Source organism: Heterodontus francisci, unplaced genomic scaffold (genome assembly GCF_036365525.1).
Source record: "Heterodontus francisci isolate sHetFra1 unplaced genomic scaffold, sHetFra1.hap1 HAP1_SCAFFOLD_58, whole genome shotgun sequence".
Taxonomy (NCBI): domain Eukaryota; kingdom Metazoa; phylum Chordata; class Chondrichthyes; order Heterodontiformes; family Heterodontidae; genus Heterodontus; species Heterodontus francisci.
This window is the reverse complement of record NW_027142006.1, coordinates 9,218,621-9,224,939: the sequence shown is the minus strand read 5'-3', so window position 1 is coordinate 9,224,939 and position 6,319 is coordinate 9,218,621.

Below are 6,319 nucleotides of genomic sequence, written 5' to 3'. Positions count from 1 at the left end.
ATGTAATCGTCCCAATAATAATCATTATGAACAATCACAAAATGAAAACCAGGAACACAAACAGTGTCAGTGTCTGACTCCACTGCAGTACTGCAGTATTCAGCTTCTGTTTACCAGGTGTTTGCAGTGGTTTTACAACAAGTTTGTGACATTCAGAAACAACACAAGCCCTGCACTGCTCAATGACTGGGACTGTCCGATAGAGCAGTGACCTTTACACAGTCACATTTCTATTTCAACAGAAAACAAGCAGCCACTATTTAAAATGTGCCTTTCACACTTCTCACCTGGTGTCTGCAATAAATGTTCTTTGTCTAACTGTCCACATCGTTATTTTGCGGCTATTTTCCCCCCACTGTTCACAATCCAACAAACAGTGAGAGACTGGAACTAAAGCAGGAAAATTCCCTCTCCTTTGGGTGGTGAAATTGTCAGTGATTTTCAATAGTGATTTCTTCCCATTGTGTCTCCCTGAGCCTGTACAGACACTGTCCGAGAATGAACTCTCCCTTCCCCATGTCCCCGGCTCACTCCATGTTCCGGGAGCAGCTCCTGCTCCACAGTGTCTGTTACAAACACTCCCCGACTCCCCCTCAACTTCCCACCACTCAATGCTAATCTCTGAGCACATCTGCGGACACGCTCCCAAAGCAGTGGCTGCTGGAAGTAGATGCTGTTTGTTCCCTTCCCCCGGGCCCGGGAAGTCTCCATTAGCAGCTGATTTGAAGCATCTTCCCCTGATTGAGTGAATGGCCTCACAGACTGGGTTGGGGAAAGGATGCGCATGCGCTCCACTCCTCATTGTGACGTCCCACTGGGGGCGGGGCTACATCGCGCGTGCGCAGAGATCTGCAGCAATTCAGCATTCAAACATCAATGGGATCTTTCCCCATTTCACCCTCATCAAAGTCCCAAAGAAAGTGAAGAGGGGCTTGGACTGGAGGGAGGGAGGGGCGGGGTAGGGGGAACCTAGAACCTAGAACGCTGCCCACTTGCCCCATTTAGATGCTCAATTTGCGGTCATTCCCTGCAGGGGGTTTGTTATTATTGAGCCCCTCCTGGTAAAACAATCCGATAGAAAGAGGGGAGAAAGGAGGGAGCCGGTGTGTTTGCTGGGACCTTGCAGAATTCATTTCAGCAGCAAAAGTCCCGGGTTATATTAACCCGAGTGAAACACGCTCTCTGTCAGAGGAAAACCGAACAGCCCTTTTCAACTTTTCCTTCGAAATTAAAGAGACCCGGAAGTGTCTTAGACTCGCGAGTGGAGCCAGAGGACTGGAGAATTGCCAACGTTGCACCGTATGTCTTCAGGGAAAATTATGTTTAAATAACTTTCTGGAGTTTTTTGAGGAGGTAACAGAGAGGGTTATTGAGGACAATGCTGTTGATGTGTACATGAACTTTCAAAAAGCATTAGATATTCATGGAATAAAAGGGACAGTAGCAACATGGATACGGAATTGGCTGAGTGACAGGAAACAAAGAGTAGTGATCAATGGATGTTTATTTGGGCTGGAGGAAGGTGTGTAGTGGAATTCCCCAGGGATCAGTGTTGGGACCCTTGCCTTTCCTGATATATATTAATGACCGAGACCTTGGTGTACAGGGCAGAATTTCAAAGTTTGTGGATGATACGAAACTTGGAAGCATTGTGAACTGTGAGGAGGATAGTGTAGAACTTCAAAAGGACATAGACAAGTTGGTGGACTGATGGCAGATGAAGTTCAATGCAGAGAAATTAGGTGATTCATTTGGTAATAAGAACATGGAGAGACAATATAGAATAAAGGGAACAATTCTAAGAAGGTGCAGGAGCAGAGGGAGCTGGGGGTATAAATAACCCATAAATCTTGGTAACAGAGAGTGTGTGGATCTCCTGGCTCAGAATGTTTAATGGATACAGTCCTCAGATCCGACAAGGAACCCCTGAACATCCACAGTAAAGACAGTGTGGATGAGGAAATGTAAGAGCCGGGAGCTGAAACTCAGGGACAGCCGAGCTGTCCTGTCATTGAGCTTGTGTGTCTGCTCTGCTCACCGCAGAATCACAGAATTGTTACAGTGCAGAGGAGGCCATTCGGCCCATCATGTCTGCCCCGGCTCTCTGAAAGAGCAATTCCCTCAGTCCCATTCTCCTGCTTTCTCCCCATAACCCTGCACATTCTTCCTTTTCACTTAACTGTCTAATTCCCTTTTGAATGCTTCAATTGAACCTGCCTCCACCACTTTCTGAGGCAGCGCATTCCAGACCTTAACCACTCGCTGTGTGAAAAGTTTTTCCTCATGTCACTTTTGCTTCTCTTACCAAATACATTAAATCTGTGCCCTCTCCTTCTCGATCCTTTCATGAGTGGGAACAGTTGCTCTCTATCTACTCTGTCCAGACCCCTCATGATTTTGAATACCTCTATCAAATCTCCTCTCAGCCTTCTCTCCTCCAAGGGAAACCATCCCAACTTCTCCAATCTATCTTCATAACTGAAGTTCCTCATTCCTGGAACCATTCTCGTGAACCTTTTCTGTACTCTCTCCAATGTCTTCTCATCCTTCCTAAAGTGCAGCACCCAGAAATGGATGCAATACTCCAGCTGAGGCCGAACTGGTGTCTCATACAAGTTCAACATAACTTCCTTGCTCTTGTACTCTATGCCCCTCTTAATAAAGCCCAGGATACTGTATGCTTGATTAACCACTCTCTCAACCTGTCCTGCCACCTTCAATGACCTATGCCCATATAAACATAGGTTCCTCTGCTCCTAAACTCCTTTAGAATTGTGCCCTTTATTTTGTATTGTTTCTCCATGCTCTTCTTACCAAAATAAATCACCTCACATTTCTCCACATTGAAGCTCATCTGTCACCTGTCTGCCCTTTTGAAGTTCTACACAGTTCACAATGCTTCCAAGTTTCATATCATCCATAAACTTTGAAATTCTGCTCTGTACACCTAGGTCTAGATCATTAATATATATCAGGAAAAACAAGGGTCCCAACACTGACCCGTGGGGAACTCCACTACAAACCTTCTCCCAACTCGAAAAACATCCATTAACCACAACTCTTTGCTTTCTGTCACTCAGCCAATTCCATATCCATGTTGCTACCTCCCTTTTATTCCATGAGCTATAATTTTGCTCACAAGTCTGTTGTGTGGCACTGTATCAAACACCTTTTGAAAGTCCATGTACACCACATCAACTGCATTGCCCTCATGAACCCTCTCTATTACCTCATCAATAAACTCCAGCAAGTTAGTTACACATGATTTTCCCTTAAGAAATTCATGCTGGCTTTCTTGAATGAACCTGCATTTGTCCATGTGACTATTAATTTTGTCCTGAATTATTTGTTCTCGAAGTTTCCCCACCACCAATGTTGAACTGACTGGGGCGTGGGACTAGGTGAATTGCTCTAGCAGAGAGCCAGCACCGGTTCGACAGGCCGAATGGCCTCCTTCTGTGCTGTCGCCATTCTATGATTGTATGATTCTATCAGCAACTGTTGATGGAGAGGCAGTGATGCAGGAATGTGTTGACAGAAAGGGGAAAGTCTGGGCTGGTGTGTGTTTGCAGCATTTGCAGCTTGTGTTCAGGTTTGTGAATAAAGGTGTTTTGGAAGCTATGTTCCAAATTGAAGTGTTTATTGGAAGCAAGAAGTTGATGTAAATAAAGAGTTAAGACGAGGTGACTGTGCGTAGCAGTAAATATTGTGTTGGTGAATTATTTGTGTTAATAAACTTCCACTGCGCCCTCTGCTGCAGGCTGCTGTTTATATCCAGCTGTGTATTCGTGCTGTGTGTTAGCGAGATAAATGTTTGTTTCAACGCTGTTTATAAAGCAATAGCATTGCACTCAAACAGTCCCAGACATAGCAACGCATATACAAAGGCAAAATACTGCAGATGCTGGAAATCTGAAACATAAACAGAAGATGCTTGAAATACTCAGCAGGTCTGGCGGCATCTGTGGAAAGAGAAGCAGAGTTAACGTTTCGGGTCAGTGACCCTTCTTCGGAACGTTAACCTGAAACATTATCTATTAACAGATGCCGCCAGACACACTGAGTATTTCCAGATTTTCTGTTTTTATTACGGAAAAGCAGGTGTTGGGAGGCTCAGCCTGGCTACACAATGTTACAAGGAAAATGCTGATGGCATTCCAGTGTTTTCAGAAGCGTGATGCGATTGTGGGTAACACAATGTTTTAAAAGTGAGTTGTTTGCGTTACGATGAAAGATAAATAGCAGAGAATGGTTTCCATCCATCGACCTCTGGGTTAAGGGCCCAGCATGCTTCCGCTGCGCTACTCTGCTGTGGAACGATTGAATTCAAGCTACATATTAGTGCTTAGCGAAAGAGATGTCTTTTTTCTTGATCTTTTTAAAATAATAGTCTTGCAGTCAGCTCGCTCAAGAATCCCAGAGTCAGCAACACACGCGCTGACAGACTCACCCTCACTGCACAATGGTATAAGGACACTGAGTAACATCACCAAGAATGGGGCAGGAAGAGAAAAACACACAGAAAAACAGCAAACCACTATTAGCATTCAGAAAGGAACTGACAGAAAAAGGTAAATTAAAACCAAAATACTGCGGACAAAAAAAGGGACTGAGCAAATCAGCAAGAGACAGCGAGAGATTCAGTCTGCGTGTTGGATTCAGTCTGTATCTCTCAGTCTCTGGTACAGTTTATGCATGTTGGATTCAGTCTGTATCTCTCAGTCTCTGGTACAGTTTATGCTTGTTGGATTCAGTCTGTATATGTCAGTCTCTGGTACAGTTTATGTGTGATGGATTCAGTCTGTATCTCTCAGTCTCTGGTACAGTTTATGTGTGTTGGATTCAGTCTGTATCTCTCAGTCTCTGGTACAGTTTATGCGTGTTGGATTCAGTCTGTATCTCTCAGTCTCTGGTACAGTTTATGTGTGTTGGGTTCTGTCTGTATCTCTCAGTCTCTGGTACAGTTTATGCGTGTTGGATTCAGTCTGTATCTCTCAGTCTCTGGTACAGTTTATGCTTGTTGGATTCAGTCTGTATATGTCATTCTCTGGTACAGTTTATGTGTGTTGGATTCAGTCTGTATCTCTCAGTCTCTGGTACAGTTTATGCGTGTTGGATTCAGTCTGTGTATGTCAGCCTCTGGTACAGTTTATGTGTGATGGATTCAGTCTGTATATCTCAGTCTCTGGTACAGTTTATGTGTGTTGGGTTCAGTCTGCATCTCTCAGCCTATGCTATGGTTTATGCGTGTTGGATTCAGTCTGTATCTCTCAGTCTCTGGTACAGTTTATGTGTGTTGGATTCAGTCTGTATCTCTCAGTCTCTGGTACAGTTTATGCGTGTTGGATTCAGTCTGTATCTCTCAGTCTCTGGTACAGTTTATGTGTGTTGGGTTCTGTCTGTATCTCTCAGTCTCTGGTACAGTTTATGCGTGTTGGATTCAGTCTGTATCTCTCAGTCTCTGGTACAGTTTATGCTTGTTGGATTCAGTCTGTATATGTCATTCTCTGGTACAGTTTATGTGTGTTGGATTCAGTCTGTATCTCTCAGTCTCTGGTACAGTTTATGCGTGTTGGATTCAGTCTGTGTATGTCAGCCTCTGGTACAGTTTATGTGTGATGGATTCAGTCTGTATATCTCAGTCTCTGGTACAGTTTATGTGTGTTGGGTTCAGTCTGCATCTCTCAGCCTATGCTATGGTTTATGCGTGTTGGATTCAGTCTGTATCTCTCAGTCTCTGGTACAGTTTATGCGTGTTGGACTCAGTCTGTATCTCTCAGTCTCTGGTACAGTTTATGCGTGTTGGATTCAGTCTGTATCTCTCAGTCTCTGGTACAGTTTATGTGTGTTGGATTCAGTCTGTATCTCTCAGTCTCTGCTATGGTTTATGCGTGTTGGATTCAGTCTGTATCTCTCAGTCTCTGGTACAGTTTATGCGTGTTGGATTCAGTCTGTATCTCTCAGTCTCTGGTACATTTTATGTGTGTTGGGTTCAGTCTGTATCTCTCAGTCTCTGCTATGGTTTATGCCTGTTGGATTCAGTCTGTATCTCTCAGTCTCTGGTACAGTTTATGTGTGTTGGATTCAGTCTGTATCTCTCAGTCTCTGGTACAGTTTATGCGTGTTGGATTCAGTCTGTATCTCTCAGTCTCTGGTACAGTTTATGTGTGTTAGATTCAGTCTGTATCTCTCAGTCTCCGGTACAGTTTATGCATGTTGGATTCAGTCTGTATCTGTCAGTCTCTCGTACGGGTTATGTGTGTTGGGTTCTGTCTGTATCTGTCAGTCTCTGGTACAGTTTATGCATGTTGGATTCAGT